Raw genomic sequence first — 20,961 nt, 5'->3', positions numbered from 1 at the left:
ACAGTGCACAGCTTGCCCTTGAACGGTTCACAACCTCTGTCATTGCCGCCGCATCCGTTCCTGTTCTCTCCCAGCTCTGGGCAGATGCACAGGCGCACAGATGTAGCCTGGTGGGCACCCAGCCTACCCCAACCCCTTTTCAGTCTCTCCTTTTAATCTTTATTTACCTTCCCCCACCTCCGACAGCTCTCTGGGTTATGAAACCATTCACTTCACCAATAAAGATTTTTATTTATTTGTTTCTAAAGTTCATAGCCTGTACCAGGCACTCTGCCGGGTGCTGAGGCACAGCTGAGTATAAGACACATGTGGTTCCTACCTCCCTAACACCCACTGTCTGGTGGGGGAGACAGACAAGGAAGCAGGAACTTACAGTCACGTGTGGTAAGTGCTGTGATGGGGATGGGGATGGGGCTGGGGGTCCTGCGAATCCAGGGCAGAGGACCACCTAACCTACTGGTTCAAAGGAGGATTTCCAGAGGGAGTGACACCTCAGGACCTGAAGACTAGAGGTAGGGGACAACCTACCACTTTCGAGAAGTCTGGCTTGTTACAGCTGGAGTATGATGGGGAGACAGGGTGGAACAAGGGCTGGAAAGACAGCAGGGCCTTACCCTGAGATCAACGGAAAGCCTTTAGGGTTTGCAGCAAGGGATTGGCATGATTTGCCTTTGAGAAGGACCTCTCCGACTGCAGGGTGGAGACTGGCCTGGACCAGGGCAAGCATAAATGAAGGGTGACCAGTTGTTAGACTGTGGAAGATGACCCAGCGAGAGCTGTTAGTGGCCTGGCCTGGCCAGGGGAGAAGGCTGGAGAAGGGACCCAAGGAATATTTAACCCACCTCCGCTTTCTAGGGACACAAATGATGCTTGGCCCCTGAAAATGAGGGCTTGTCCCACACCTGGATCTCCATCTGTTAGCTTCCTACTAAGCAAGACATCTTCATGGATACAGCCACTCTAACAGGTTCCCTGTCCCTTTCTGGGTTTCCAGATTCTAGGGCCAAACACTGGATTGGTTGTGCAATGGCCATAATCATCACCTGGCTCTTCTGTCATCTCTGTAGAACCCTAGAGTGCAGAAAGTTAGAGCAGAGTGATTCTTTAAGGTTCGTCCTGTCCAGTCCTCCACATTTTAGCAGTGACTAGTTGATGGCCCAAACGAGGGAAATGACTCGCTCAAACCCCCTCAGAGCATTGGGATTGGAACCGGATGTTTCCGTTCCTGGGTAGGTGATTCTTTGGGCTTAAACAACTGCTTCTTGGACTGGCTTGACTATGTGAGTGTGTTACTCAGCACGTTTTGCGTCTCCCACTCTTCTCAGCTGCAGTGGACTCCTCTGAAAATGTGTGGCCGGTAAATAAATCAAGGTTGGTCTTGGGTGTGCCCTTCTTTTAAGGCCCTGGGCTTGCCCTGAAGGAACAGTGTGTTATCTTCTAGCTCTGCCTTTTCTGTCCTGTTTACTGCTTGTTTTGTCACTGACTGCAGTGAACTCTGATCCTAGATTCCCCTTTCTTGAGCCATTGGTGGGTGGCAGGGATCACAAGGACTCTGGGGACTTCTTTCGGGCTTTATTGTGGTGACAGGCAGTCCTGCTCCATCTCTGTCCTTTACAGCCCGGCCGCCAGGAGCCTGGCCTTGGGAATCAGACTGGGCTTGAATCCTAGCTCTGCCACTTGCCCACTGGGCAAGGTTCTTATCAGTGAAATAGGGACAGCCAGACTGCAGGTTTTAAAAAGTAATAAATGGGAAGAAGTCCAGAACAGGGCCCTACACATGGCTGATGCTCAATAAACGGTGACTGTGTTTATGCTAGATTATTGTTCTCTGTCCCCTCATTGCAGTTGGCCAAACTGTAGATTTAGTCACCACATACCTGTTGACCACCAGTTGTCCTGTGTTGATTCCCTGATGAGATTTCAGGAGGGTGGGCTCTTTGTTTCCACCCTTCTGAGTGATAGATTGTAAATTCTTGTCTCTCTCACCCTCCCTGAACCTTGTCAGTTAAAGCTGCCAGACTCTGGGAACAGTGAGAAACCAGTGGGCAGTGAGGGTCTTCAGCCTGTGGGACAAGTGGCCAAAGCAGGGGAACAGAGGCTAGTGTTCCCTGCTTTGGAAGCTAGCTTAAATTTTTCTTTTCTTTGAAACTTTTTGTGCAGTCGCTCTTGTGCTCTGAAGAAACACAGAAATGGCTGCAAAGAAAGGGCAAGGTGGTCCAGAGCCATCCTCCTCAGATGCGGGATTAAGAAAGTGGCGGGAGGCTAATATTTGAGGCCAGAACAGGGAAATGTAATGAGTGGTGAGCTTCCAGATTCTGCTTAGTGGGATAACCACATGGTCTTAGTGAGAGAAAAGAGGAAAGCGACAGTGGAAATAACAATTTCAGTAATGCCTGCTTACCGTTCTCCGTAAGAACTCTGCCCTGGAGTGAGCACGACATGGCTGTTGAGGAAGGTTTTCACAGAGCTAAGCGAAAATCTTCACAAACAAAGAACCTATTTTATTACAGAGAAGCATCCAAAGACAAACGTCAACTTGATCTGGTGTTCAGTCAGGTAAATCTCTGCTTGTGAGTAGCGCCGTCCTCAGAGTGGGGAGAGTCTTGTCCTTTGAGAGGTCAGTACCCTGAGCAAGACTGCATACAGAAGAGAAGGCTGGGTTTTGGCAGGTCTGAGGTTCTTCTGAGCAGGCTTTCCTGGGAAAGCCCTGGGCTGGGGTTTCAGAGGTGAGTAAGGTAGCCCTTTGGCTCATTACAGAAGAATCCAGCAGTCCCTTTGATGGGCGCTATTTTGGGAACTACAGGGAAGGGCTTTGGGAGCAAAGATGGGACTGATACAAAATTTTTTTTCCGTTTAATAAGCCCAGCTCCTGAACTCAATATATTTAATTTTACAGTGTAGTACAGCCAGGACCCGGTCCAAAAATGTTCCTGAAATCTCCGTGAAACCTAGTTAAGGACTGATTATCACAAATCTTCTTGTGCCATAGCTTCGTGGTATTTTTAGGAGCCATTCTGAAGACCAGTGGCAGCACAGATTATAGCCCCACGTCACGCCACCCCCCCCCCCCACCCCCCCATGCCCGTCAGCTGGGATGCAGCTTATTACCAAAGCCCACCAGTTCCCGGTCTCAGGCTTTCCAGGCACCAGCGTGTGTAATTAACAGCTGCATTCATTGTGCATTTACCTTTTGCTGGATGTTTTGTATACATTATCTCATTTAAATCTCAGGGTAACCTTAGGGCAAGGATGGTCATTTCTGTTTCACAGTTGAGGACCGTGCGGCTAAGGGTTTTTACGGAGCTTGCCTAGGGTTACCACCCATAAGTCTCAGCACTTACAGAGCCTGGGGCTTATGGAATCCAGCTCTGTGTGATTCCGGAACCACTGGTTTTTCCGCAGTAGTTCCTGGGTAATCACCCTAGTGCAGTCTTTGCAGAAAAAGGAGTTAACTTCAGGGCTTCAAATCCATGTGGGAGAAAATTTAGGACATTTTTATTACTGCCGTCTCTGCTGTATGCTAGGCCCTATCCACATTCCCACAGATTGGGTCTTGTTTGTCTTTCTGACTTCTAGATAAGCTAATTTAAAAAAAAACATTTTTTTTAATGTTTACTTTTGAGAGAGAGGGAGAGGGAGACACAGAATCCGAAGCAGGTTCCAGGCTCTGAGCTGTCAGCACAGAGCCTGATGTGGGGAACAGTGAGATCATGACCCGAGCTGAAGTCGGACACCTAACCGACTGAGCCACACAGGCGCGCCCCACCCCCAGATATGCTAATTTTAAGATTTTTTTTTTATCTTTATTTATTTTTGAGAGAGACAGAGTGAGAGCGGGGGAGGGACAGAAAGAGAGGGAGACACAGGATCTGAAGCAGGCTCCAGGCTCTCTCTGAACTGTCAGCACAGAGCCCGATGTGGGGCTCGAACCCACGAACTGTGAGATCATGACCTGAGACGAAGTCAGATGCATAACCGACAGAGCCACCCAGGCGCCCCCAGATAGGCTAATTTTAAAAAAAGAAGGCATCTCATCATCTTTTTAATAGCTTCTGTTCTCTTCCAAGTTAAACCAAAGAGTCACTTGTCATTTGCCTCAGTAATTGGACTGTGACTTTAGGGGCACCTAGGTGGCTCGGTCCGTTAAGCATCCGACTCTTATTTCTACTCAGGTCGTGATCTTGCGGTTGGTGAGATCGAGCCCCGCATTGGGCTCTGTGCTGACAGCACGGGGCCCGCTTGGGATTCTCTGTGTCAGCCCTCCCCCTGCTCGCACTCGCTCTCAAAATATTTTTTAAAAAATCGGACTGTGACTTTAAATGGCTGCTAGAGTTGGCCTTGTGCTGGTCTGACTCACCTTAAAGTGGTTCTCCGTTCTCATCGGCCATGTGAGGACATGTGACTCTTGATGCCCCACCACCTCCAGCAAAGCGGAGGCCCAGATAGGAGATCAGAGAGCCTGGGTCTGTGGGAAGGTCACTGTGCGCTGGGCAGTTTAGCCACTCGGAACACGTTGTCTCGTGGACTCTCCCCACAGTCTCAGGAGGGCCCTGTTGCTGCCCCCAGGGTGTGGGCGCACCTGATATGTAGCGGCTGTGGGTTTCAGACCCGGCTCTGTCCTGCCCCTGTAGTTCCTTCCATATCACAGGGAAAGGCCAAGGTGGCTTGAGAAGGCGGGCTTCACGGGATGCAGAGGACCCGACTGAGGCAGCAGGGAGCTCCGCGTTATCTCTCCCTCTCAGGACCTGTCACCGGGTGCCGCTTACAAACTCATACTATGAAAGTCTTAGGAGGTGTAAGTCCCTGAACTCCTAGCAGTGGACAAAAGGCCACGCATTTCAGTTATTGGGTGGAAAAACCCTCTGCGGTTGACCGAGAGAAAACTTACAACAACTGACATGTCCTCACACCGAGTGTTGCTTGTGTTGTCCCATGTCCTCATCGGCGACGTGCGGATGTTCATACCTGCTGTGGGAGAGAGAACTGAGATAGTGAAGTATTAGCAGGGAGCCCTGCACTGATGGTGGGGCTCCCGTTGCATTAGTGGGTACGGCACAGCCTCGTCCAGCTAGCTCATCATTGTCTCAACACCTAGGCCCGTCGCAAGGCACATGCGTGGTGCACGTTCAGTAAACGCTGAGTTACTTATTTTCTGCCTTCACTTACTCCCCAGATATTTGAGCACCTGGTGTTGTGTCTTAGGGAGGCCATGGGCACTTAACACACCAAGGGCATTGATAGCCTTGTGAGATACACGATCATTTACCAACATAATCCAAGGAAAGTCTCCTAGTGATGAGTGGTAGTCAGGTGGTGACCTTTGAGGTTATAGAGTATAAAGCTGATTTTGAAATCCTTCCCCAGCTCTGTGGTTGATTTATGCCAGGGGTGGGAATGTCCTTACTACTTCGGGCTTTGCTGTCAGAATTGGACCTTGTGTGCATTCTCAGCCGGGCTGGACCTGAACATGTCTTGTCACTGCTCTGTGACTGAAGGATGATCTGATGTGTATTGTGAGGCCATTTGGTTTCAAGAAATGATAGTTTGCTGAGGAACACGGGATGGGTATGGGAAATTAGGAAAGAGCTAGAAATTAGAGCTCTGCTGCAGCTGACTAAACCCACTCTTACCTGGTGGGCAGCCGCTCGTGGTTTGAAAGGGTTTGGCAAATCCCTCAGTTTCTTGTCCTCATGTGGAGTCTGGCTACTTTTCCTCAGTTTTTAATACTTGCCAAGTACTGTGAGCAACAGAATTCCAGACCGAGCTGCTAACTGCATGAAGATTGCATGGCCGCTGCTGAAAACAATAGGATGGTAAAACCATTGTTACGTACGTCCTCTCTTCTGGTCCCACAGGAGTCCTGTAAGAGTGTCTCATCTCTGCTTTATAGGTAATAAAGCTGAAGCACAGAGAGGTTTTGTGACATGCCTGGAGTCACACAGTAAAAATGCTGTTGGACTATTTGAACCCAAGTCTTAAAACTCCCAAGTTCAGAGCTTGCTTTGTTGTTTTTCATCATGTAATGTTTCCATATTGAGGTACCAGAAGTCCTCGGTCAGTACCATTGCCTTTGAGTTGGTGCTCTTGTGCACACAGGATACATGACACAGTTTTAGGTGGTGAAGAATCTGGACCAGGAATGGAATGCTGCAGTAATCGCCTTCTGGAAAGTTCCGTGGCTGTTTCTGATTTAGAGCCTGGAACAGCAAACCATTTCCCCTGCAGCCCAGCTCAGAGGACCCTGCTCTGCAAAACCTCCATCGCGGGTGGGGACAGGTAGTTGTTTGCCCCATGAGTGTTGTATTCATGTTCCTGTTACACAGCTAATTACTGCACCTTAACTACCTGACTACCTACCTACCCAGGCAGCCCATCAGCTCCCCGGAGACCTAGAAAGAGTCCCGTTCACCATTGTAGCCCCAGAGCCTGGCTTGTTTTGGCCCTGCATACACATGAAATGTATGAACACATGCATGCTTAATCCAGGCTCTGTTTTTGCTCTCCTCACCCTACCCCCCATTGTCTGTTTTTTATGGATTTCTTTAAGTTTCTTTATTTTTGACACAGACAGTACGAGCAGGGGAGGGGCTGAGAGAGAGAGAGAGAGAGAGAGAGAGAGAGAGAGAATCCCAAGCAGGCTCCTTGCTGTCAGCGCAGAGCCCAACATGGGGCTCAATCTCATGAACCATGAGATTATGACCTGAGCCAAAATCAAGAGTCGGACGCTTAACTGACGGGGCCACCCCGGTGCCCCTGCATTTTTTTTTTTTTTTTTTTTTTAAATAGAATCTGGAAGGAGAAGGAAGTGTAAGGGTGGCAGATAAAATTAAAATTTTTAGTTTGGCTTCTCACCAGTAGCTTTTGGGAAAGCGTTTTAAGGAAATGGGAGTCTCACTTGGGGCTTGAGGATGGTCCGGTCCATTCCAGTGAATAAACAAGCATTGACTGCAGCTACGGTTTATGTGGAATGCTTGCACGTTCTTTCCTCAGTGTCCCCTTGTAGCCAGTGGAATGTAATAAGTGACATTCTAGGGGGCCCAAGAGTGACCAGGCTGTTCCACAGTTTGGAGAACTTTAACATATGGTGGCTTGGGATCTCATGAGTTCATTTATGTCTGGAAACGTAAGTGGGGTAAGATTTACTGCTAAGTAAATGGGGGCTTCAGCCACGTTTTTCAAGGCGTGAATGGAACTTACTCATTTGTTCACTCCACTGATAGACACCATTCAAAGTGTTTTTGCTGTGTAGCAGGAGATAACTTTCTGCAGACCTTTTCCTTAGGACGGTACGTCTTAGATCACAGACATGTGGAGGCAGAGGTGAGGGGGCAGATGAACAAGAAACTGTTCCGGGGGTGCCTGGGTGGCTCAGTCAGTTAAGCATCTGACTTTAGCTCAGGTCATGATCTCACGGTTCATGAGCTCGAGCCCCGCATCAGGCTCTGTGCTGGCAGCTCAGAGCCTGGAGGCTGCTTCAGTTTCTGTGTCCCCCTCTCTCTCTCTGCCCCTCCCCCACTCACAATCTGTCTCTCTCTCTCTCCCCCTCAAGAATAAATAAACATTAAAAAAAATAAAAATTGAAAAACTAAAAAAAAAAGAAACTGTTGGACCTAGGTCTTATATAATTTTTTTTCTCTGGAATTAATTCGCTTGGAATATATACTTTAGCAACTGTCTGTGTTTGGCTCCAGCCTTCCTCTTTGGGTGTCAATCCTGGTTTCATCTCTGAGTTTTTTCAATAGGAGAATTTGACATTCACATTCTGAGAGTGCTCTGTAATGTTTCCATTTACATACTAGTTTCCCTCGTTTTTTGGCTGCAGGGGTATATGAATACATACAAGAATCTGAGGTTCATTTTTAGCTGCAGCAGAGGCAAGCCCCAGGGGAAAAGTCAAGATAGCTGGATTCCTGAAATGGTAACTTGGCAACTTATCTTTTCTGGTTCTGAGCCTACAAAATGTTCTTTAGTTTTAGAACATAAGTAGCTCGTATCTGTAAAGGTCTTCGTTAAAATGCTGCGTTGAATGCATCAAGAGCCCTTATAATCCTTACCCCTTTAACCCGAGGTACCTGTCATCGGCTTGAAAGCAGGCCAGAGCAAGGGGGGACAGTATATATGGTAAGGTATTAAAATTGGTCATGCCTTCCTGGCACAAGGAAAGGAAAGAGAAGTAATGTCTTGTGTGTTAAAATGCGAGGTTTTGTGGTGATTCAGAGCACCTGCAAGGAAATAGTCCCGAGGTAAAGATTAGCGGGGTTTGGGATTGGTGGGAGGGATTCGACATTTTGAAAGGCCTCATAAATGTGACCATTTATGTGACAGCCTGGGAAGAATGACCACCACTGGAACGAGGGGTAGCCAGAAGGGCTTAGGTGATTCTTTATGAAGTCAGGCATGGATCCCCAAGCGGACTGGCTAGACGAGGACGTCATAAAACCCTGATTCAGGTATGCTTCTATTTTTATGAAGCATGGCTTGAAGCATGGTTTCTGTGGTTAAACCCTGGGGAAATAAAGGGAGGTCCAGCTCTCTAGGTGAAGGAGGTTAATGCCTGTTTGTTGAATGGATGTACAGACCAGACTCCTGAATGCCCTTTTCCCCCTCAATCTCCGAGCAAATGTGTCATTGCTGGCTGAGCTCTGTAAAGGCACGACTACAGGTAGGACTCTTCAGCCCCAAATGAAATATTCCCTGATAAGCTTTGGCAGAGAGGTCTTACCTGTCAGAGGCCCTTGATGCTTTCTAAGATATGCTTTTATTAACAGTTGTTTTAACAGGGGATGTTTTTCTATAGCAGCTGTTGCAAAACAATGGAAATATTCCGATGAGTAAATTTTGAAGTACCAAATTGAGGAATGATGCTTTTGAAGTCAGATAACAGAACCAAAAGGTTAAAAATACATTAAAAGTTCCAGTTTTATTTAAAAAAAAAAAAAAAAAGAGCCTTAGATGAAAAGTCTCAAGCAGTTTCCAGCTTAGTTGAAGAGATAAGCTTTCCGCATTTGCATTAATTAGGAGAGCCATGTGGTGCTGACTGAGGGATCTGTATGGCTGTGTCTCAGCAAAGGGAGAAGGGTTCCATGGAGACTTGATGTAGGAGGACTGGAACAGCTTGGGATGCTTTTCTCCTGCTCGCTGCTTGATTGACTATGTGTGGAGCATTCCAGGGAGAGGGACCTAGGCCAGAGGAGGGTCATCGCAGGGACCCAGTGGGGCAACAGAGTGCATAGGTGACATTTTAGAGAAACGTCAGATCGGTTTATCAAACCTTCCCTGGGTCCCTCCTGTGGGCTAGGCTGAGTGCAAAGGGCTAGGGGTACAGAGTTGACAAAACCCAGGCATGGGTGGCCCTATGGGAGCTTACTATAGTAAAGGACACAGTAATAATGCCCTGTAAATTCTGACACGGTTATGGCCCCTAACATAATCTAGCTCTGCTAGCGTGCACACCAACCATGTGACATTGGCCTTATTCCCAGTTTGCGATGAGGAAGTCAAGTGCCTATGGTTTGGGTGATTTGCCGCCAGTGCTGGGCTTCAGTCCCTGGCCCTCAGAGTTTATATCCTCATCACCACATCGCACTGTGCTTCCCCCGGGCTAGAAAAAGTAGCCTAACGAGCCCCCCCCCCCCGCAAATCAGCTGACTGCCCTCCTCAAAGATAGATGGGCAGGTAGATAGGTAGAGAGATTAGAAAGACAGATTGACTAGACAAGACGCTCACAGTATCAGAGGAGGGTACGACTGAATGCGTGCTGGCTGCGTCTACGTTGGCACTTGGTCCATTGGTCCAAGGTCTTCCTGATCAGCAGTGACGTCACCTAACTGCCTTATGTCATTATCCTCCACCAACCCTCAGGTGGTCCTTCCATCCCTCTGTACTTCCAGGCCTGTGCCTGATAGGTGCCTGTCCAGGCACAGGCCTTGGGCAGGGAATGTGCAGAGGGGTGTGAGGCTCAACCCCTGACCTGGAGGTGTATGCAATCTGTTTTGTCTGATTACAATCAAATAATTCTGCTTCACGGCCTCCGGTTTTCTTCTCCTTCCACATTCCTCCCGGTTCGTCCGCTTTGTTCCCCTGGCAGCATTATGGGGTGCACTCCCTGCCCTGCCGAGAGGAGCTCCTTTGGGCTCCCCGCAGGCTGGCCCTCAGGGAACCCTCCCTCAAGGTGTGCTCGCTCCCCTTTTCACCCGCCCGGCCCTTCTTCCATCTGGGGCTCCTCCCTTTGGCGTGAAGGCCTGCACTCTCCTGAGCGTGTCCTCCGGGGTCAGTCTTGCTTCCCTGTCATTTCGTAAGGATGAGCACGTGGACAGCGAAGGCACCTGCTCACCCGGGCATCCGTTTAGACAGCCGAACGCTGCCGCGTTAGTAAGTTCAGTAAATGTGTCGGCTGCTCTGCATCTTGAACCCCCACCGCAGTCCTGGTGTAAATATAGATCGGCACGAAGGTGATGGTGGCCGCTCACCGTGCACTTACTGGGCAGGCACGTTCTGAGAGCTTGGTACGCTTTGCCTTCCAGAAGCCTGCAGTGGCCCACATTGTACAGAGGAGGAAACTGAGGCACCCAGGGTAGGGACCTCACTCGAGCGGGATTAAAGCCTCCCGAGCTGGGGCCTCCCGACACCCTCTGTAACCACAGTGCCATCGGTGCATGAAGGAATTCTCCCACCTGCTGTGACTCTAGATTTTGTGAATGGTGTTTTTTTTTTTTTTTTTTCATGTCAGACCAAGCCTTGGGCTTTAAACTGTGAGTGGAAATAGAATCTCATGAAACGGGGAGATAAACATCAGCAAAATGAATGCCAGTTTTGTTTTTAGTTAATTGAGAGCAATTTTGTCAATTCATTTCATAGCAGCTTTTTATTATGGCCCATTTTCACTAAAGCTCCTCGTCATTGTCGAACAAGCGGTGCTGTGGTCCCGCGGGCCACCCAGCCTCCCGAAACCTGCCGCAGGACGCGGGGCAGATCACGGTGCTTCTCCAGCCGTTTTCCTCATGTGGGAAACAGAGATAGTGATTCTTCCTGGCAGATTGCTTGTGAGGCTTGGGGGAGACAACACACGTTCCCTCCCAGCTGCGTCCCTGCCGCTGCTAGGTGCTCTGGAACTGAGAACCTAAAAAGAATAGATATTTCAGGGGCGCCTGGGTGGCTCGGTCGGTTGAGCGTCCGACTTCAGCTCAGGTCATGATCTCACAGTCCGTGAGTTCGAGCCCCATGTCGGGCTCTGTGCTGACAACTCAGAGCCTGGATCCTGCTTCCGATTCTGTGTCTCCCTGCCTTTCTGCTCCCCCCTTGCTCACATTCTGTCTCTGTGTTAAAAATAAATAAAGATTAAAAAAATATATTTTTTTAATAAAAAAACATATTTCAGAAATCTGTCATTAGTAGGTGCTGCTTTTCTAATTTAGGACAGGCACCAGGGTATTTACTATATCTGTGCCACTAAGGCCTTGGCTACTTGTTTTTGGTTTGTTTTTAATCAACATGTGGAGCACTGTCGGTGCTTTGCTCAGCAGGGATAAAACATAATAATAAAGTTCTAGCAGAAACCAGAGGCAGTGAACCTTCCACTGTGATACGCATAAAAAAATATTTCGTGTTTTTAAAGGAAGTGTGGCTGTTGCCTGTAACACAAAAACGGGTATCAGCTTCTCCTCCAACTGAATTTGAAAGCCAGATTGACACTGACCACGGGTGCCTTCCCAGAGCTTTCAGGAAAACAAAACCAACTTGTTATGTTTGTTTAGATAGCCAGAGTCTCCATTGGCCGGGTACTTCAGCTGCTGCACATATGAGGACTCTTCCATTTTAGTAATTAAAACGAGTTTCTCTTAAAGATTGCTCTTGAGTAATTACGATTATAATTACATTTTTCCTTGGTTTTGTTTAGACCACCAAAAATGATTCTAGTGATAAGATCATTTTGTTTTGGCCAACATACATAAAATTCTCTTCATGACATTCCATGTTTACTAGTGCTCAGAGGTTGGCACCAAGGTTTCCCTTCCCTTCCCTTCCCTTCCCTTCCCTTCCCTTCCCTTCCCTTCCCTTCCCTTCCCTTCCCTTCCCTTCCCTTCCTTTCCTGTCTTTCCCTTTTGTTTCTTTCTTTCTTTCTTTTTCTTTTTTCTTTTCTTTCTTTCTTTCCCTCCCTCCATTTATTCCTTTTACCTTCACTCCTTTTCTTTTTTTCTCTTTCTTTGTTTTCCTTCCTTACTTCCACTTAATGGTTAAAAACTCCTTGAAAATTGCATTTTTATTTGTGTTTCTTTCTGGAAGAAAGTCCACAAGGTAGACTGTTTAAAGTATGTCCTAGTATTTATTTTGCCGATCCTTTCTTTTCTTCCTGTGAGAAGGTGAGTGTGGGTTGCCAGGCCTTCCTTTTCTCATTGGTCTAGTGTTCTTGAAGTTGTTCACTGCAAATTTGTAGTCCAGGAAGACTCAGGTGTTGAGGAACCACTGGAACCATCATTGTTAGCGACTGGTCTTTACTTTCATGGGCCTTAAATAGAGTGTCCTGTCTCACAGACATTAGGCCCAAGTGTTGTGGGCAGGCACCTACTTAGGATGAGTGTGAAGAGGGAGTAGAAAGGAACGAGCAGGGGCGCCTGGGTGGCTCAGTCAGTTGAGCGTCTGACTTCGGCTCAGGTCATGATCTCACAGCTCGTGAGTTCAAGCCCCACGTCGGGCTCTGTGCTGACAGCTCAGAGCCTGGAGCCTGCTTCCGATTCTGTGTCTCCCTCTCCCTCTGCCCCTAACCTGCTCGCATTCTCTCTCTGTCTCTCTCAAAAATAAATAAACATTAAAAGGAATGAGCAGTTTCATTACCTCCTAAGGAGATGGGAGTCTGCATGCGGTCGCTGTGGTTCATTGTCCGTGATTCCCAGATGTAACTAGAGGAAGCCCTTGGTCTTGCTGAGTGGTGGCACTCGTCTTCACAAATCCCTACTGTCCCCTGGCTCATTCGTTTTCTTCTCAGCCCAGTCCCCTCAATGCTTGCTCTTCGTACAGCACAGCTCGCTGTACCCTGCTTAAAATCTTTCTTGGGCTCCCTCATCACCTTTCCAGGAACAGTGTAGTTACCATAATTTGGCTCCTGTTTTGACCTTTCTGGCCTTCCGTGGAGCCTCACCCTTGTGGGCTGAATCACAGTGGACATAATCCCTTGAATCCACTTATATATACAATTTATGGGGTCTGGCTATTTTTAGAATGCTTTTTTGCCATTGTTTGTTTTCCTACCCCCATTGCCACAGTGTTTGAGATCTGGGATTATGATTATGAGTTTCTTAGTTTTGTGTACAGAATTTTCTTTAAAGGTACTCTTTAAGGTGCCCCAAACTTTCCAGAAACGCTGCACATCTGATTGGCCACTTCTGTCCCTTTCCGAGTATGGGTCCTGTCTTTGAGGACTAATGCCCTCCCTGCCTGTGAGTTTAGGGAGGATGTAGTGATGCTGAGAGCCGTCCCAGTCATATCCTCAGTCCCTTACGAAGTGCATCCATACAGTTGTGGGCTCTCCAGATGAGTTCCTCCTGGTTTCTGGTGATTTCTTACATCAGAGGGGTCTGTCTGCCTATCCTGAAGCTCCTCAAACCAGTGTGTTCATGAAAACTTTGCCTTGCATCCAGACATGGACTTTGCTTCCTACGTGGCACATTTTTAAAAATATGTTTAAATGTTTATTTTTGAGAGAGAGAGAGAGAGTGCGCGCGCACGTGCAAACAGGGGAGGGGCAGAGAGAGAGGGGGGATACAGAACCTGAAGCAGGCTCCAGGTTCTGAGCTGTCCGCACAGAGCCTGATGCGGAGCTCGAGCTCACGAACTGTGAGATCATGACCTGAGCCAAAGTCAAGACGCTTAACCAACTGAGCCACCCAGGTGCCCCCATTTCTCTGGGAGTGTATCATGGCTTTTCTATTTAGGCAGCTACTGACACAGTATTCTGGTTTCCCATGAAATGGGCTCTGAATTCTTCTGCCTGGTTTTAAGGCCCCTCCTACCTGCCCCTTCCTTCTGCATCCAGGCTCACCTGTGACTTGCTGTTCTTATAGAGCTGTCTCCTGTCTCCATTCCCAAACACTATCCGCTCACTCCTCCTGGCCTTTACTTGGTTTCCCCCCTCTTCTGCAGCCCCTACCACCGGCCATCTGTGAGAGCTACTCCAGAGCCCGGTGTTTGCAGCGTGGTCCTGACGACTCCAGCCTGGATATGGATATGGATATGGATATGCATATGGTTTATGGATATGGTTTCCCTCCTCCTGTGGTAGTCACTGCAGAGCTCACAAACTAGTGTCCGGCCGGCCACACCCAGCCCATAGACATTCTCTGTGTTCAACTACATTTGGCCCAGCTGCTGTCGTTTAAATTTCAAGAAACTTCACAGAGATACTGGGTTTCTGGCTTGTTTTGGAAAATCAATTTGATAACTCTCTTAACCTAGTAGCTACTTTTTGTAAATGGTGAATATTGTTCCCATGTTGCCACAGTCCTACCCTGTCCTTGTTGTAACAGACCTTATTATGGTCTGATAATATCTCTTACTAACATTATCTTCCTGGCTCCGATAAGCATCTGCATTTGCTATCCCTTGGTTTCTAGTCTGTATCATCCTCGACCCCTACCCTCTTTCTGTTCTCAAAATCCTTGTGTGATTTTTGTGAGACTAGGGATGGCAGCTTTATATGTGTGCATATATATGTGTGTGTGTGTATACATAATTTACATTTTTAATGTTTTGATATTTAAAAAGAAATTTTTTTTTAAGTTTGTTTATTTTGGAGATAGAGAGCACGTGGGCAGGGAAGGGACAGAGAGAGAAAGAGACACAGAATCTGAAGCAGGCTCCAGGCCCTGAGCTGTCAGCACACAGCCCAACGTGGGGCTCGAACTCATGAACCGTGAGATCATGACCTGAGCCGAAGTCGGCCGATTAACCAACTGAGCCACCTAGCCGCCCCGGTTTTGATATTTTAACTTGAATGCCATGGTTGATGTACACATGACAGAACATTTTTTTTCTTATTTAATATACCCTACCTGGCATTAGCAGCATTTGAAAATCTTAGTGCCTTAATACCATCATGAACAAATTCCATGCCACATACCTCTGCATCTCTGGAGGTAGGCAGGACAGAGCACAGAGCCAGGGAGGGTGATTCCCAACTGGAAGGGAGAGTGCTAGAGACAGAGAGGGAGGGAGACCTGTTTTCTCATCCTTCAGTCTCCGTTCCAGCATCAGCTGCTCCAGGAAGTTCTCTGGTCCAATTTAGATGTGTCCCTGTTGTTTCCCCAGAGCACTTATTGAGCACTTCCTGTTCTCATGTTAAGTGCCTCTGCATACTTTATTTCATTTGATCATTGTAACTGTCTCGTTCAGGTAGCGACTCTTCTCCCGTTCAACAGAGAGGGAATCTGAGGCAGGAAGTTAAATAAGTTCCCTAACACGTGGTGTGCATCCAGATTTGTCTCGATTCCAAACCTGAGACTCCAACCACCTCGCAAACTTGCCCTCCTGTGGCATACCCCTCTGTACTCATGTGATTGATGGTATGCTTTTGCGTCCCTCCCTGTTCCCTGTGAACTTACTGAGGTCAGGGGATGTGTTTACTTATTTCTGTACTCTTGGCACCTGAAACAAAATCGGCAAACAGGAAGTGTTTGATAAAGGAAGTCAGTGCGAATGCGTTTCATTTTTCCCCCAGCTTATTTGTAGATCTTTTCACTTCTTTCTGGTTTAATTCTCATGTGGTCCTATTTGAGAGTAGGGTTTTTTTCTCTTTAAGTCACCATTTGTATTATACAACAGGGAAAGGCACTTAAAATATTTAGCCTTTCAAATTGCCGAAGGGGATCTTAGTAGGTGTTCGTAATTACACTCACAAGTCAGGATGGATAATGGATGTCCGTGTGGGGTGCAGATGGCAGAGGTTTTATTGCAGTTGGTAGATCTTCAGCAGTTTCAGATGAGATTTTTAAAATGTTTTGATTCCGTTGTTTTTGCAAGTAGACTGATAATAATTAAGCCATTTTTCAAAAAGGAAGGATAAATATACAAATACCAAATGAAGTTTATAGTTTTTACTGAGACATCCAAAATATGGAGTTGCATATCATTTTGCTCCTGTGCCTCCTTTTTTCCTTATTTGGTGCAATAAGTAGATACGTGATTACTTGCCAGATAGATTATTGAACCTCTGTAGCACTATATAATTTCAGAACCTTCCATACTTCTGCTTTGATAGTGTGATCAAAGCAAATTGGATTATAACCAACCAGTGCGGCCAAATGTGGAACATGTAGAAGACACAGAGTCTCTGAGAGGAAAATGAGCTAACGTGTGCCATGATTGTGATCTTGATTCCTGGGTCACCCAAGTATCATTGTATAGAGGAGTCTGAGAACAGAATGAATGAAGTTGCTTTTTAAAAAAAATTTTTTTTTTAACTTTTGATAAATATTCGAGTCTAAAAAACAGAACCAGTACATTAATTGTAGCATCACAGTCCTCAGGCTTTGAGATAGAAGCCTCTGTTCTGAGAAAGCTCTGGCGTAATTAAGAAATCAAGAACCATACGAGGTCTCCCCTCCCCTGAAAGTGAAGTTTTAAATCCAGTTGATAAGTATACATCAGTCTTCCCGTGGAAAAAAATCCGGCAACAGTGATGGCATTGACCGTACGGAGATTTGTACCAACTTTGAAGCAGAAGGCAAGCCGTGACTGATAGGGAGTCCTTGTGTCTGGCGGTCTGTAGGTCTAGTACCGCTGGCTGCCTTTTACTGAGTGCCAGGCTTACCTCTAACAGCCCTCTGGGCTGCATATCCTTCCCAGTTTTCCTACAGGAGAATTGAGTCATGGAGATGAAGTAACCTGTCCATTGTCTGATGCCTCAGGTTGTCTGACCCCACACCTCTGTTTCCCTGTCCAGCAATGCCACCAGGATGATGCATCTTCTGTGGGTGCACGCATACACAGGTGGTCTAAACCTATTTGTTATTTGGAAAAATAACATGTTGGTTGTTACGTTATTTGGAAAAAGCGAATCTGTAAAGACACATATTCATTCAGCCATTCTTAGGCCAACCAGTGACTCTTCTGCATGTGTTCTGGGTTACTTTAAGTGGAATGATGCTGTTAATGCCTAAGAACAGTAGACTGGCATTCACATTTCCTTGTTTGTAAATTTCAGTAAAAATTGAAATGTGGTTGAGTTCTCAACGTAGAAAATTAAATTCACTTTTGATACTCGTCCCAGCTCCTGATAAACGGTTGTCCTGAGTTTTAGGTAACTGGATAATTTTCATTATTTCATTACAAATTTTCTTTCTTAAACAGAGTCTCTGATGAGTATTTATGTACCTCTCTCCCACTTTTCCATTGTCTTTTATTGGTTTGGATAAATGTGCAGCTCAAAGCTGGAAGAGTTCATTGGCGTGACTAAATTACATCCCATGAGTCATGCTCCAAGAACGTTCTAGTCCTGATATTCATGGTGCTGACATGATTGGCCCCTGTGACTGAAGACCGTATGTGGAGAACTCCTTCCAGTACTAGTGCCGATTTGTGAAGACTTAACTGTCAAAAGTGATGTAACCGGGGTGCCTGGCTGGCTCAGTCAGTAGAGCATGCGACTCTTGATCCTGGAGTTGTGAGTTCGAGCCCCATGTTGGGGGTATGTAAAGGGAAACCTACTTTAAACAAAATGCCATAACCGTTATCACAATTAGACTCTATCCACATTAACATGCCCAGAGTTTCAGGGAAATATAATCACAATGAATACGTAGTACACTATTTTTCTAAATTTGTATTCTAGGCCAGAGATCAGTTCCCAGTTTTATGAAGATGCAGTCTTTTGGTATCCGTGGATGACAAATAAAGTAGAAAAGGGACAAGGAGGGGTTTCCTGGGTGGCTCAGTCAGTTACACCTCTGACTTCAGCTCAGGTCATGATCTCATGGTTTGTGGCTTTGAGCCAGCCCGTGTCAGACTCTGTGCTGACAGCTCAGAGCCTGGAGCCTGCTTGGGATTCTGTGTCTCCCTCTCTCTCTGCCCCTCCCCCGCTTGCGTGGCTTGCTGGCTCTCTCTCTCTCTCTCTCTCTCTTTCTCTCTCTCTCTCTCTCTCTCTCTCTCAAAAAGAAATAAACATTTTTAAAAAAGAAAGAAAAGGGACAAGGTATTAGAGCACTGGTAAAATAATCTTCATTCAAATCCAGCTGTGCTACTCACTGGTGTTGCAACCTTCGTATAAGGCCCCACGATCCCTCTGAACCATGCTTTCCTTATCAGCAAAGTGAAGGCGGTAACCTCAGCCCTGCCCGTCTTTTGTTGATGACCACGTAAAGTAAGGAGCACACGGGTGGCAGGTCGAGGTATTCTGTAACCACAGAAAGGTACTGAACTGAGACCCAGACTCAGGTTTCTAATCTGGTACACAGCCAGACTTTACTCAGAGTTAGGCCCCATTTTCTTTGTTGGCCTCATGTTTGATGGAAGACGGGCAGAGGGTTCCACGCACAGTAGTAGGGTCACTCTTAGAAACGGATGCCCCAGACGGCTCCGTGGACTAGCCCCCCACTTAACACCAGACGCCCATCCTCTTTCACTTCTCTTGTTTTTTTTCTCTCTCCACTACTTCATCTCTCACTCTTTCCGATCTGTCTTATAGAAATTAGTGAATATTTTTAGAGATGAGAGACCCAGAGATCATCTAGTCAAATGTTTATTTTTAAGCCGAGTGAACCAAGGCCAAGAGGTTAGCACACTGCTCAAGAGCACACAGCTAATACACAGCCAAGCTGGTGAACCCCATGTGCTCAGTTTCGAAAGCAGATCTGTTTTTCACCACACCGTGCTGCCTTTAAAATTTCGTTCCCAAGGAATGGGGCACCCCCTTTTAAAAATATGGTTACATATCTCTGCAGAAGTGGGTTTCTAACACCAGCCACTAGCATTTAGTGTGGTGCGAGCCGTGTCCTCATAATTCCTGGGTTTCATGGTCAAGGCTCCGTGTGAAACAGCTGATCCATCTTGCAGAGAAGCAGATTGTGGCAGAAGGTATGGGTAACTTCAAACCCCTAACACTGGCTGTGAGATTAGACCTTACATGAGAAAAGAGGAGTTTCCTTTGCCTCCCCCGTGTATTTACAGGCTAAAGCAACCACAAAGTTCAGAGGAAAGTGTAGGATTTGTGTACTTCTGTTCATTTTTTTTTTCCTCTCTCACAGTCTCATTGAGAACAAAGTGCTTGAGGTTTGGGGGGTTTACCTGAGAAGCAGGGAGACTAAGTCAGAAACCTGGATCTGTTGTCCTTAGGAGCTGTGTGAACTTCTAGAACTCCCCTCACTTCAGCTTTCTCATCTGCGAAATGGGTTTGAGGGTTCCTGATTTGTTTGTCTTCATTGAGTTCTGGTTCTGCCCCCAGCATGGTTACTGGGTAGGGTCAGAGGACGCTGGGTAGCCCAGAAGGAATAGTGGTTTCTCCTGCAGTCCGCCTGCATTAGATTTAGAATTAACAAGGGTATTCAGTGCCTGCGGATTAAATACCCAAGGAATTATTTTGGGTATTTTTGTCCTTTGTCTTGAATGTGTGTATTCCTCAGCTAGAGAAATTGGTGGCATGTATTGAAAAGAAAGAAAAGACAAAAGAAATGCTGATTTGCATGGAAGGCATTTGCAAAGAAAGAAGAATGTTTTCTCATTGGCAGATATTGTCTTCATGTGTTTCTAATGAAACAGAAGCCAATGGGTCTCTGGTTTATTTCTTTGTTTCCACTGTGATGTTGTTGATGTCAGCAAAAAATGTGGTTTGTTTTTTGGAGAGGGTCATGTTTTCTTTTTCCATTTAGCATAGGAATGGTGGATCCTATCTGCCACACCCCTCTAAAATACTAAAATATGTCTAGAATATGGGATGTGACTACAGCTTTCCGTGGTCACTTAGATCCAGTCTCAGGATCTGGACTCTGAAAATTCTTTTGGAAATGCTCATGTAACCATAGTGACAGACGTGCATAACACTGCCTAATAATTACTTTCTATGCTGTTCCCTTGTACTGTCTACTTAGTATCATGTGGAATGGAGGGCCCATACTTTTAGGATGTGAGTGCTAATTTACATATGTTAACATGGCCCTTTGATTTTTTTCAATGCAGGGAAAGTAAACGTTGAGCCTCAGTGAGAACCAGTCTTCTCAGAATCTCTTCCTTCCCTCGCTCAGAATTCATTGTTTGCCCAGCTGAGCTCCACCCCGATGGGGCCAGCTTCCTGCCCCCCTGACACCTCTGTGGATGCCATTTGTAGCTGGAAAGCTTACCTGCCGATTTCAGTGCGATGGGCCCACGAACGCCCACAGCTCTCAGTCAGTAGACACATCATGAGCCAAAGAAGACATTTATGTAATCTGGGGACAAATTTGGAAACTCCTGTGAGAAATCTCACAGAAACCCTTTCCAAATGTGAGCTAATGGCTGCCTTTTGTGGTGTTTTCTAAAGCATTTGAAAACCATTTCTGTATCTGTACGTCCTTTATTTCCACCCATCAGACTTTCCTTTCTGGTGCCATGTTGTCAGAGTTTGAGTACTGTGACACCAGTTTTGGATATCTGTCATGAGAACACATGTTGCTTGCTTTGTGTGCATCTTTTTGGTTTTAAAATGATTTTGTTTTTGCTTACTTGTTTTTAATGTTTTATTTATTTTTGAGAGAGACAGAGCACATGTGGGGGAGGGGCAGAGAGAGAGGGAGACACAGAATCCGAAGCAGGCTCCAGGCTCCGAGCTGTCCTCACAGAGCCCGACGCGGGGCTCGAACTCACTAACCATGAGATCATGACCTGAATCGAAGTCGGACGCTTAACTAGCTGAGCCACCCAGGCCCCCCTTTGCTTCGTTTTTAAAGATGGGATTGTCTAAACATTTTTCTGTGTGGCAAAAATGGAATTGATGCTGTGAAT

General features: G+C 46.6%; 1 protein-coding gene and 1 long non-coding RNA gene across 6 annotated transcripts in view; both read left to right on the top strand.

Annotated features, from left to right (window-relative positions):
• The window catches only part of ASAP1 (ArfGAP with SH3 domain, ankyrin repeat and PH domain 1), a 346,739-nt gene that overhangs the window by 138,920 nt on the left and 186,858 nt on the right, over nucleotides 1–20,961 (top strand). The gene's annotated exons all lie outside the window — the stretch shown is intronic.
• Nucleotides 1–20,961, top strand: part of LOC132664535 (uncharacterized) — a 50,027-nt gene that overhangs the window by 12,637 nt on the left and 16,429 nt on the right. Inside the window, exon 2 of the long non-coding RNA XR_014136596.1 lies at nucleotides 1–20,961. This exon is cut by the window's left edge and continues 8,219 nt beyond it; it is cut by the window's right edge and continues 16,429 nt beyond it. This is a non-coding gene — a long non-coding RNA (uncharacterized LOC132664535).

This window comes from Panthera onca, chromosome F2 (assembly GCF_046562875.1).
Source record: "Panthera onca isolate mPanOnc1 chromosome F2, mPanOnc1 haplotype 2, whole genome shotgun sequence".
In the NCBI taxonomy this organism is placed as follows: domain Eukaryota; kingdom Metazoa; phylum Chordata; class Mammalia; order Carnivora; family Felidae; genus Panthera; species Panthera onca.
Note: the sequence above shows the minus strand (reverse complement) of the source record. Positions and strands in the feature narration are given on the sequence as shown.